At 45.5% G+C, this 13,236-nt stretch overlaps 1 protein-coding gene across 3 annotated transcripts in view; it reads right to left on the bottom strand.

Annotated features, from left to right (window-relative positions):
• The window catches only part of GPD2 (glycerol-3-phosphate dehydrogenase 2), a 123,511-nt gene extending 115,865 nt beyond the window's left edge, over positions 1-7,646 (bottom strand). The window contains exon 1 of one of the 3 annotated variants that reach the window (XM_024217997.2): positions 7,570-7,646. The gene's annotated coding sequence lies outside the window, so the exon portion shown is untranslated. Of the gene's footprint in view, positions 1-6,871; positions 7,058-7,569 lie in introns of those variants that run through there. The other 2 variants (XM_024217998.2, XM_024217993.2) reach the window with 2 other exon arrangements.
• Positions 7,647-13,236: the final 5,590 nt, after the last annotated feature.

The raw sequence follows: 13,236 nt of genomic DNA, 5'->3' as shown, positions 1-13,236 counted from the left end.
CAGCTTCAAATGTCACTGCATGGGGCTGATTTGGCCTCTATTAGCCTAATAACCCTTGCTCCCTAATATGACATTTGTACACCTCATCATCACATGTTGTCATACAAATGAATATGTAGCACTGCAAGTACTGTACCTACTGTTTTAGGATTTATCTAGAATTGGGAAATGTATGTAGTTACACCAAATAATGTAGATAAACTCCATGAGTGCAAGCCCCATCTTACATTGGTGCTGCGTAGCTACATTTGGTGCAAAAAAATCCCTACATAGAAAGAGCCTGTGATTGAGTGCTCACCCACGCCAGTCTTGAAAGGGTTAAGGTAGGCTAGATGGGCCAATTAACTGCATAGGTTGCCCCTGGAGGGGAGCCAAGGATCAATAATGCTTAATTAAGGATGAAGCTTACCTAGGCAGGAACAGACAGGGATTCAATAAAGCTAAGAAGCAGAGAACAGAAGGGAAATTGCAGGGGGAAATAATCAGCAGGAGGGATGTTGGTTAGAGATTACAGGGTTGGAGAAGTAGCCACAGAGCAGAGGAATCTCAGATAGGTAGTAAACCCAGAGGTGCTAGAGGACAGGGAGAGGAAGTAGAACAGAGCTCAGAGATGTAGCAGCTAAGTCTAGAAGTAGATCATAGTTGCAGAGCATAGGGTCTCTGGGCTAGAACCTGGAACAGAGGGAAGGTCTGAGGCCTGGTCTACACTGGGGAGGGAATCGATCTAAGTTACGCAACTTCAGCTAAGTGAATAACGTAGCTGAAGTTGACGTACTTAGACCTACCCATCGCGGTGTCTTCACTGCGGTGAGTCGACTGCTGCCACTCCCCCATCGACTCTGCCTGCGCCTCTCGCGGCGGTGGACTACAGGAGTCGACGGGAGAGTGGCTCGGGGGTCGATTCATCAGGTCTAGACTAGAAGTGATAAATCGATCCCCGCTGGATCGATCGCTGCCCGCTGATCTGGCGGGTAGTGTAGACATACCCTGAGTTCCCTTATCAGCCAATAGAGAAGTGGCACAGCCTTGGATGTAGAACAGAGAACTGCCTGGAACAGCAAGGGACAGCTTGCCTAGAAAGACACTAACAGCCATTCCTCCCACCCCCTGAAGGGGAGAACTAAAGTGACCTGGATGGAGGGACAAGTAACAAAAAAGATTACTACCAAGAGTCCTAGAAGGTGATATTAAAACAATGGGCTGAGCGACTGCTGGAAGGGACATCTGATCAGTGGTGAGTTAATTCCCAGATAAGCCATGAGGCAGTGCCGTAAGTACTGAACCCTGCTACAGAGCCTTACATACATGGAGAGCAAACCGAGAACGTAGCTCTCCCACTCCGCTAGCTAATGTTGTATTATTTGAATCGCTAGAAAACTGTGGCAAATGTGGCAGTTTTAGGTCCATAAATGTGCAATGTTTCAAACATAACCTCAGTGGGGAAAAAACCCTCCTGTAATATAAGTTAAAAAATGAAATTATTACATTCATTTTTGTGGTTTAAAGTTAATCATCTACACATTCAGTGACATCGGAAGCAGAATTAGCCAAGCATTCTTGCCCCAACAATAAACTTTTATGTACAAATGAGTCTTTTGAACACAAAAAAAACTTGGTCACTGAAAACTGCATAATGAAAATACTTGGTTATGCAATTTTGGATTACGCAACTTGAGGCCATTTTTGAAAATATGAACCACGAGCCAAATCTTTTGCTAGTGTAAGCTGGTAATTTAAGCCAGTGGAATTATGTTGACTTACACCCATTGAGGATCTGCCTGGTCTCTTCATAGCTATATAAAGAATCTGATAATGTTGAGGAATTCAAGGATCTAATAGCATGAAAATGACTTATAAATACATAAAATGATAGTTCTTTTCAGATTTGTCATTCTCTGTGAGCAGAATAGATTTTTTTTAAGAGTGAAACAAAATTAAACTAAAATGTAACTGAGATACTATTTATCAGATAAGTCGTCTTCTTCCTCTTCCTTGCCATTTCCCTATTTGGAGTCAGCAACTTTTATAGCCTTCTTCCAAAACTCATGCTTGTATGCCTGGCTGTCATACAATTGGTCTCCCTAAGGTCTGATTAACATCTGGTCAATGTTCTGAGACTTTAGCTTTCCCCTTGGTCGTCTTCCATCCACAATCACTGCAAGAGCCATCCTACCAATATAACTCCCGGGTCTCCACTAGATATGCCCCTACTAACATAGCCTAACCTGATACCAGACACCTCTATGTTCTTGGGGAACCAGGGTGCAGTATCCAGCCTGACTCATGAAAGACACCCCCCCCCACCCCAGCCTCTGCTTAAACCAAAACCCATCAGAGGGGAAAAAAACTTGCAGAGAGCAGTGAAGGGCGTTGGGAGACACACCTAAACCCCTTCTGACAAGGGTGACAAAATTAAGACATCTCCATTAGCATACAGAATGGTCAGCAGAGACAACTCCCCATGCCTCATCTGCATGAAAGATGGGACAGGAAGACATCTCAATTTACATACAGAATGGAGAACAGAGAACCGCACTGAACTCTGGGACCAGAAAAAGCAGGGAAGCACGGCATCATGGGAATCTCTGCTCCAGATACTAATGAACCTACGCCTGCACACACCCAGCTCAGCAGTTATCAGACCAATTCTAGTAATGAATCCTTAATTGATATCCAAATACTGAAGCAGCCTAGTTGCATTGTAAGCTCCCTGGAAGAAAACACCACCCAGAGCCAAGAGTGATCAGCTCCTATTGTCTAGCCTAAAGAAAACCCTTGAGTCATCAACAAATCTAGTGTTCTCCCTTGGACCATTGTATTTTCTCTACAAAAATCCCTACTTACCCTCTAGTCAGGGTTCTGATGCTTAGATCCAAACTATGCATCAGTTCCACTGGGACTCCATATTCTCCTGACTGATCGTGCTGGGGACTTTGCCTGTCTCCTGCCCTCAGGATCCTGAGCTACAACCATCACCTGGGAACCCCGACCTGTTCAAGCATCAGGGAGCAGTGAGATCCCCTTCTCTTTCTCTCTCTCTCTCTCTCTTTTCCTTTCTACCTTAGGTATTAATCTTTAATAATGTATGTTATGTTGGTTAAGCTCTCCTTGTGTAGTTATTGAATAATAGTGATAAATAACTTTTATGGTTAAGTTGGTTGCTTCTCTCTCTCTTGCTGAACTTTACTCTTTTGTGTTTTTAGCTTCCCCCATTCACTCTACAGCAACGCTTCTTTTACCTAAGCTAAAGACCCCTGCAGCGCCCAAAATACTGTGGGTTGCTCATCAAGTAGGTTACTGCCAGTACAATTGTGTTGTGAGAGTGGGGATAGGGACGTGCTGAATCTGGGAGGCATAAATAAGGGTAACAGCTTGAAAGTGCTGCTTCATCCAGCCCAGTGAGTCCAAAGACATATAAGGGGTCAGCTTGACAGTGCTGATTGACTCGGTCCGCTCAGACTTGCTCTGTTAATGTGTGTGTGGGGGTTCATCCGGTTCTGGGGCTGGAGAAACCCAGCCCTAGGGAACCTAGGTCCTGCAGGATAGCTCCACTGGGAAGGGACTTGCAGAAGGGAGAAGTAGAACTCCATATGAAAACACAAGTGACACAAGCAATACATTGATAGAATTACAGAAGCCCCTTCCCCAGAAGAGTAACGTGAATAAATGAGCATACCCCAAAGTAATGGGCAAATCTGGTAACACACCTCTCTCAATTTGTCTTCAGTTGAGGCAACCCACATTAGGTCCACCACAACTTCATTTTGTTTCCTCTCACAGAGTGTACAAACATTTGACCATCTCAACATCTTCATTTCCGTGGTGGAGAGCATACTCATTTCTATTCTTGTGGCTGGCCAAGTCTCTGTTCTATACATATAGGATGGGTCAAGTTACAGTTTTATACACTTTTAACTTTATTGGCATCTTTTTATCACAGAGACATTTCCTGCCATTTGTACTAACCAGCTTTGGTACTATGCTAGGCATTACTCGGGAGGGTACCATATTCAGCAAGCATTGATCCTAGGTATTTAAATTCACTTATCTGATAAGTGCTATCTATAGTACTACCAATCAGTACTCAGAAGATGGGTCTAACTAGCCTAAGGTGACAAACCATATAGCCCCAGTAGCAATCAGCTAAGTGGAATCTATACATATACACTATCTATATATCTATACACACATGGGGACATGGAATGAAAGACCCAGCGAAATGCACAGAGCCCATGAAAGTAACAGTTACAATTCCAGTGGAAAGTCAAAGTCTGAATTTCCTGACCTCAGACAATTTAAATCTCAAATCTGTTGCATTCATTATTTTTACTTATACAAAATTAATATATAGCATCAATGATACCTCTTATATGTTCTCAAGAATTTTCCTAGGATGGACCACATATAAATAGAGAAACTATCTCATGGACAAACTCTCCTGCCGTTTGCAATCAAACACCTCCCCTTTCATTCATAATCACATAACTGTCTTGTAGCAACTACAGTGATCATTACATGGGAAAGTAATATTAGGAAAGTATTTAATATATTTTAGCTGTTTTTTAAAGTGACTTAGCAGCTGGAAATAAGGAAAGCCAGCACCATATGACCAGCCAGCTTTCTGCAGACCGCCAGCAAATATTCTCAAACTTTGATCCAGAGAGTGTGTGTATGGGTATATATGGGGGGGAGGGGGGGGGAGAAGAGAGGGAGAATATAAGAATAGCATCTTTGATAAGTATGGGTAAGAATCACAAAGTAGAATGATTCTGAGACCAATGTCACTACTGCAATAATATCTGTACAAGCGATATCCAGGGCTGGACAATTTCAGACACCGGAGACAAGGAAACTCTCCCTCATAAATTAGGAACCATAAGAATTAAGATTTTATATAAAAATAATCTGCCCCTTATGGTCATGAAGATGAATTTCCAAATGTGAACGGTGTTGTCTGAGTCTACAAACAGAACTCCAGTGCCCTGCTACTTATTCAGTGCTTTTTCAAATAGCAGTAGTGTGAAATTGAATGAGGATATTGAGAAGAAGCAGTGCAAGTGCCTAGTCTTGTCAATTTCATTCTGTTGCTGCTTGAGAAAGCTCTAAGCAACAGCACTAGGCCCTGGGGTTGAGAGGAAAGCAAGTTCCCCGACAACAAGAAACAAGACAGAGGATGGAGAACATGCAGCTGCTAGGGGAAAAGAAAGAGAACTATTTTTGCCCCAACAGTGGAGAAAAGTGAGAGTTCGAAGACAGAGACAGCTCCTACTTCTTACCAGCAGCCCGGGTACAGGGCTAGCTTCAAGTTTATCTTTGGTATCAGCCTTTCTGTAGGTTTAGTCCTATGGAAGATAGATCTGATAACATTTTCAAGCCTCGGGAAATAACTCATATAATTGAAGGTGTGTACTAATGGCCTTCACACCAGACACTTCCCTAGCAGTTAGTGGGTGGCTAGAAGAGAGAAAAGCTCAAGGAAATCCTCCTGGTCATTAACTTATACAGAAATACCCAACTCAAAAGATTTTATTCCATAAAAATCTTTTTTTAAATTCAAATTAAAAATAATTCCCTTTATTTTCAAAAGTTCAGCAATGTTACCATGGATATGGTATTCTGTGGCCAGTATCCATCTTCCTAGCAGTTAGATTTGTATGGTATCCAATAGGAAAGCAAGACTCAATGTTCCATTATGTTTATTAGTTTGTTATAGAACATTTACTTTTTTGTCAATTAGAATTTTTTTAAAAAGTGCAATATATAACAGACATTTTTAGTAGAGACAACACCTTAACTATAGTGGAATGCTTCATTAGCAGAAAAGTTAACCAAATAGATTCCACAATGTTTAGGGAATTGTCTGAAATGCCACTATATAAAACAAGAGCTTCAGAATACTAAGAAATCCTAAGTGAACTTAACTACTGAAAGGGATGATGACATAAAGCAAAAAGAGACAGCTACAAAGGACCTTATACAAGTTTGTTATATATCATCAATTTTAAAAACTCTTAAGAAGTAACAACTGAAGTTTTTGTTACAGAACACATTCCACTGTGAAACTCCTGTTTAATCGTTTGATCTGAATGGATGAGTATCCCCAAGAAATTTATAATCTATTAGGGTTGTAAAAATGAGAACTTTTGCAAGTATGGGTTAATGCGTAAGGATGGTTTATATAACTTTGAGTGATTACACTTAATTTCATAATAAGTATATTATCCTGTTCTTGGTTTGTTTTTAAAACCACTGAGCAACACTTTGCAGTGCCTTTTTTTTTTTTTTTTTTTGCTCTCACTGTATCCACAACTGCAAATATAAACTTACATCAGAATTAAATGTTGAAGCAAAAAAAGTCACTTGCTGCCTACAAAAGTGTCGACAAGTCCATTACAGTTTTATCTAGGAAGCAAGAGGCAATGCAATCCATTTGAGTTATGACACCACAAAATTTAGTAACTGAGTCCTGGAGAAGTGGCCCCTCATGCATAAAAATGCCTTTTGATGATAACTCAGAGAGGAAATGTTTTCACCCCAGCTGTGCTCTTATTTGATTCTGCCAAATAACAAGAAGGTGATGTGGAGTAATTCCTGCAGCCCAGTCAGGATAGCAGCTGCTTGGCAATATACGTTGTGCTGCCAAGCCTTGTTTTATTATTTTACATGTACATATAATATTAAATTATCTATCAGATTACTTACTAGTGTTCCCATGAGTGCCCTCTCAAAAAAGCTCTGCCAGCCCACTGTATTTAAATGGAGTTGGGTGGTATGCTTCAATTTTTCTCCCCCAGTAACCCTCTTTATTTTATTACTAGCAATGCAGGAAACTTAAAGCAAAGCAGCTTTAAAAAAAATAGCAGACACTTACAAAGCGGAAATTTGCTGGCAAGGAGCCTAGTCAGGCTGTTGCTCCCTGAAACACTAGGAACTGCTCAGTAATACTAGCCGATGCTTCCAGCAAGGTCTTTACCGCCTAGGATGGAAGAGAAGGTGGATGCAGCAGCAGTGGGGCTATTGCAGCTTCCAGCCAGCAGCCTCAGTACCTGCACCCTCAGCAGCGGCTCATGGGCTTTCTAGGTCCCAGGAAACGCGGAAGTCCACGGGGGTTGGGCCGGGGCCGCCGCATTAACTGGCGTCTCCTTCGCCCAATGGAACGGCAAAGCGCGGGCCGGAGGCGGAGGATGAGAGCTTTGGCGCTGGGCCCGGGCTTGCAAGGAGCACGGCCCAGCCCGGGCTAACAGGCTGCTGTTGTCCTGCCCCGTGCCCGGGAGGAGCTAACGCCACCGAGCGCAGATTAGAGCGCCAGCAGGATCTAGCCGTGACACCTTGCACTGGGGCCTATGCACTAGTGCATCCCCCTTAACAGCCCCCCTAGGCCCAGATGCAACCTGATTCTGTGACTATTTATACCTCCCCCGTCGGCCTGTCTTTGTCCGCGCACGGCTTGGAGCTGTTGCCTAAAGGAAGCGACTCTTCCCCGAGCAGGGAGGGTAGGCTCCCCACTAGGCCCTGTGCAGCACTGTCCCCCGCTGCCCCGGGATGCAGGAATCCGCGCATCTCCCTTACCGTGCTCCTTGCTGCTTCCCAGAAGCTGCTTTTCCTGCTGTACTTGCCCGTCCACCAGCTAGTTCAACACGCTTCCAGGCAGCACGAGGCGTGTCTTTTTGTAACCAGACACTGAAAAGTAACCTCCTCCTCCTCCTCCTCCTGCTGCTGCTGGAAGGAGCGGTGAGGGGAACAGCCTAGAGCCGTCCTTGCTCTGGCACTTGCAGCGGCTGCTGCTGCGGGCGGGCGCGCCCGCTCTGATTCCCCCCGACCTCCTACCCCGGACCCGGGTCTCTGGCCACAGTGGCCAGTCCTGCTCCTCCACTCCCCACCTTGCCCTGTTTTGTTGGTTTTGTCCCCGTGCTGCAATTTGGATTTGCTGCCTCCCCTCTTGTGAGGGAGGGCGCATGCCTTGACGCCCCTTCTCTCCCCTCTCTCTGCTCCCATATGCCCAAGAATACCCCCCCCCCCTTGGGAACACAGGGCCTCCTCTCACCGTTTGTTTCCCCTCTTCCCACCGGTGTTTGCCTTGAGCTCTTACCCCTAGCCATCCCCATACAGCCAGGAGGGGCAGGTCACTAACACTCCCCTGGTTCTTTTGTTTGGCCCCTCACTCTGCTCTGTCTAGGAAGGAGGGAGTGCTATCGTTTTTGTTAACTGCCCCCATTTTTCTTCCACCACCGTGGCAAGCCCCCACGCTCCCCTATAAGGCTTCTGCCCAAGTGGCCCAGATGAGTCAGAGGCTGAGGGGGGAAGGGGATTCCCGGTCAACATTTGTTGTCCTCACTCCATGACATCAGCCTTCCCTTCAAGGACAAAGGCTCCACTGTCAGAACTTTCTCTTCTTCTAAGGGCAAAGGCAAGGACCTACCAGAAAGACCTCTTGATCACTGCCACCCCATCTACTGGGGCTGGGGTTGCTTCTATCACCACCACCTCCAGACTTTCCACCCACTCCATAAGTCCAGGAGTACACAGTCCTAGGACCATGTGGCTGCATCCCCCAGAGCCACTGATATTACCAATTTATCTCTGCCTAGAGCAGCTGATGCCCCTTTCTCAACCTTGACAGGAGGACCAGGTTCTGGCAGATAGCTTTCTGTTCCTGGTGGCTATCTAATTCTCTGTGTGGGCATTGTGGGAGGGGCCCTCAGCCATCGTGGTGGCCTCCAAAATGTATGACAAAGTGGCTTTTGAAGGGCAATTGCCATGTGAGACACTTGCATCCCCATCAAGCCTTTGGAGGGAATGGGCATGAGGGTGCTGCTGTCCTCAGTGCCACCCTTCCTCCTTAATGTGGCCCTCCTATTCCCCCTCTCTGCCCTGGGGAAATCAAGCTCCTCTATTGTCACTCTCCTGATGGAATTCAAGGACCCAAGTCTCCGCCATTCACAGCCTTACTGCCATCAGGGGAGGTGCAGTGCCTCCTGGGCAAGGCACTGAGCACATCTAAAGGGACTCCCCTATGGGCCAGCAAGGGGGGAGCACGAGTCCTCCCCTTCAGGTCAAGAGAGGGCACTGACACCAGTGCCACCATTGCCCCACACTTGCAGCCAGTCCCTCACCCACCTTCACCTCAGGCACAGGGTGAAGCCCTGCCTGACTCTAGTCTGATGCTGGAGATGGCACCTTGTTGAATCCAGCTGAGCAGGCAGCCACCACTAGCCACCCTACATGTTCTTAGCGGGGTAGGAGATAATGGGAGAGGCAGAGTAACCCCAAAAGGAGAATATCCATGTCCCTGTCAGCTCCTGTTCTGTCTCCCTTACTTGTAAGCCATCTGTGCTGATTCTAATACCACCGCCTGGAAGATGACTACAGGGAGTAGGTGGAAGGCAAAGCTCAAGCATGAGTCTCAGACAAGTGACTCCCTACAGTTTGCAGCAACGCTCCCACTCACCATTCAGAGATGATGTTGTAGCTGCCTCTGAAATGCTGCCCCCTAGGACAGTCCAGCAGGTGGAGATGGCTGAGGAGGAAGCAGAAGGGGACAGAGTTGCCATCCTCCTTTCTTTGGAGTCCTTGGTGGAAGAGGCCTTGGGTGAGATCCCCCGCCTTTAACACCACTCCCACCAGTTGGTGCCAAGGTCAAATTCTCCTCAGTGATTTATAGGGGGAACTCTGTGGACTTAGAGGCAATCTTTAAGGATATTGAACCCCTGGTCTGACCCTAGTCATTCCATTGTAGTGCTTCCTCCTCTCACAATCCTTGACCCTGATTCTGCCCCTGGCCTAGACTCTGGCCCAGTGCTTGACAGTAGTAGCCTCTTGGCTGTCATGCCCAGTTTGGTGGGTAACAGAGCTTGGTGGCCATATCTTGGGCCTTCTGGGATGCCATTGGATGGAGCAGCCTGTCCCTGAGCTCCTTTGAAACTGCTCAGGGACTCTGAGCCTGCCAAGGGAAATGTCAACACCAAGTCAGTGGGTGCTGAGTCCATTATGGCACTGCCAGTCCTTGGTGTTAAACTCACAGACTCCAGCCAAAAAGATAGGGTGGAGTTCCTTGTTGATACCTTTACCAAGATTGCTGTGGTATAGTTGATCCCTTTGTTGATCAGTCTAGGGGTGTTGACTAACCTCCCATATTCAACAGCTCTGGGGTAGCCCCGTCATTCTGTCGGGACAGTCACCAGGAGGCTGTATTTGTTTTCCCCCTTCTCCCACTCCCACTGTGGCTGCTTTTCTCTCTCTGCCTCTAACACCTATGTTGAGGGACAGGTTGGCTTATGTGGTATAGGTAGTGCCAGGCCAACCTTTTGTCACTGTGGAGAGGGGAGTTGTCCCCATAGGCAGAGCAAATGTGATGGTCTGACAGAGGATGACTGTGAGTCAGTGAGCTTAATTGAGCCCACAGACTCCTTTGCCTGTGCTGTTCCACAGGAGGAATTGTACCCCACTTCCTGGAGCAGGTGAATAGCTCCAGGAAGAGGGTGAAACTTGGTTTCCAGGAATTTTGGCGTTTCCACTGATTCCTCAGTTCTGTGAGGGCCTTATTGTAGGAGGCAAGGGAATGGGAGTGGTACTCAACATAGTACCAGCTGACCCATTGCTTCCATGATTCGCTGTTCACCTATGAAGCAGAGCACAGTGCAACCCCCCCTATCCCCCCCCTCTCCCCGCCCTGTTGCAGGAGGTGCTAGATACTCTTCTACTTTTGGATGGGGGGATTTTCTATGATAATCATGCAGAAGACTCGCAGCACTCTGCCTGCCCAGGCCACTTGGCTGTTGGAATGTGGGGAGGAGGAGGTGGTGATGGATGCCCTGGAGCCAATGCAGCATCCAGCCAGCACCCCCAATACATGTGATCTCACCAGTACACAGCTGCAGCATATGGATTTTCCAGATACTAAGAAATGCACAAGTCCAAGGGGGCCCGGTCACTGTTGTCTGATTAACAAGCATCTCATTCACCCAATATAATGGGAAAGCCCCAGTAAGAGGAGGAGAGGCACTTGGCTCTAGTTTGCAGGGAGCGCTGCCTGACCCTTGAAAACTGGCTGCTGCTGCCCTGCACTGTGCCTGGGAGGAACTGAAGCCACTCAGTGCAGAATGCCAACCAGCTCTGATGCTAACCATTAGATCTTGCAGTGGGGTCTTTTCACTAGGTAAAGCCCACATAAAATCCCATGGTAGACTCAGAGGCAACCTGATTCTGTGGCTATTTATATACACCCAAGCTCCCCGTCAGCCTGTCTTTATCCATGTACTGCCTAGATCTGTTGCTTAAGGGAAGTGGGATCTGAGAGGGCAGGATCCCACAACAGACCATGCATTTTACTGACCCCTGCTTTCTTGGGGTGACGGGAGCAGTGATTGCCCCTTACCACACTTCTTGGCTGCTTCCCAAGAGCTACTTTCCTTGCTGTACTTCCCTGTTCAATGCCTAGTCAACATGCTTTCTGTGCAGGACAAGGCATGTCATCTACCAGGCACAGAAAAATAAGCTACTGCTGCAAATCAATGATAGGGCCCATCTCCTGCCCACACATATTGTCCTCGAGGCATGCTCCAGTCTCCTGGCAGCCAACTAAATGTCAGCAGCAGGTCCCATCTGAGGAGTCCATAGGAATCCAATCCTACTCCAGTTGCACATAAACATTAGCTCAGATATAACCAGATGAACTAAATTGGAAGCTGAACTAATAACATGTGGCTGTCACATCTCTAGATATCACTGAAAAGCAATAAACACTTCATCATACTCAGTGTTGGCTTTCAAAAATTTTGCAAAGTAAGTAATAGTCTTTGCTTCCAATTTTGGCAGCCTGAATATCTCAAATAAAATGTAGAGACGGCAATACTTTTTAAAAGGGGGGGGGAAAGTCATTGGTGTGAGAGTTGGAATCTTTCAATTCCCTAGAACATCAAGTTTGAATTCCCCTAGAGCCAACTCAGCCCTTTGCCCTTCTGGGGTAAATAAACTAGGCACCATACAGTTTGCTTTGGGGGTGAAGATCCTTCAGATAAGAACTTAAGAACTAGGAGCTTGTCTTCTCTGTATGTACAGAGTTAGGTCCAAACCAAAAGCACAGAACTTTACATGGAGGTGAAGGAAGTAAGGCAAACAGTAGGGTTCAAAATCCAAACCTTGATGCGTAATTTACAAATACCCCATGACATTATAATAGGTAAAAACAAAACTCCAAACTGAACATACACATGAAAACTTTGCAGAAGTTGTAAACTGGATCTGAAGTTTATAGCTTGGTCCATCTCTTGTGAACACTAAAACCACTAATGTATTTTTGTAAGAGTTGGACTTTGCCTCAGTATCTTTGACTAAAATTCTATCCTCTCACTGTGGTTGAAGGTTGCTGCATTTCAGTGGTGGTGTATGCATGCAAATAGTTTGTCAACTGCTTCTGGATCATTCAAAATAAAAGACATTATATAAATCTTAAAGATAATTACATACATTTTTCCCAAGTGAGCACATTTTGAATTCTGAACCTTCTGTGTTTCATGAATCCTCCAAAACCAACAAAATCATGACTGAGTGGAAAAAAGTAGGGAAAGGGACTGAGTTGCTCTTCTGAAAAATAGCAAATCCAACAGTTAGTGAAATCTGTTTAAATTATTACTTTTATTAGGCAATCTCCTCTCTAAACAACCCAAATAGCTAGAGTCCTGCAAATCTGCGGATATCCTCTTTATATCCGCGGATATCTAGATGCAGATATTCATGGACCATGCTTGCTGGTCAGATGCAGTTACAAATTTTGTGTCCGCACAAGGCTCTACAACTAAGCCCAATGTAATTAGAAGACTTCTGCTGAGCATCTAGTTTTTGTCAAATCCTTTAGGCAGTGCTAAGGACAGGTTCATAAGTTAAAACAGTGCAGGACCTAAACAGTATTAAAATAGATTCTTTTCACAGTTAAACAAAATTAGGTGCCTTATATATATATATATATATATATTTGAGTATATTGTTTTATTTAATGTCTAGGTTACATTATTATGTCCTGATTCTTCGTGTAGCTTGCTGCCTGGGATGTAAGCCAGGACCAGAATTTCAGAGGGCCCAACATTAAGTGCTCAGCATGTGTTGGGTTAAGGAAGAGTTGACCTTTTGTCCTTAATCCTTGAGGCAGTTTCTTTTCGTTAGCAAGGGAATACTGAGAAAAATATTATCAATTCTTGACTATATGCCAAAGTTATATATCATAAGTAGGGCTCAACTGAA

The sequence above is a fragment of the Terrapene carolina genome, unplaced genomic scaffold (genome assembly GCF_002925995.2).
Source record: "Terrapene carolina triunguis isolate 2854851 unplaced genomic scaffold, T_m_triunguis-2.0 Scaffold62, whole genome shotgun sequence".
In the NCBI taxonomy this organism is placed as follows: domain Eukaryota; kingdom Metazoa; phylum Chordata; order Testudines; family Emydidae; genus Terrapene; species Terrapene triunguis.
This window is presented reverse-complemented; position numbering and strand designations above follow the sequence as displayed.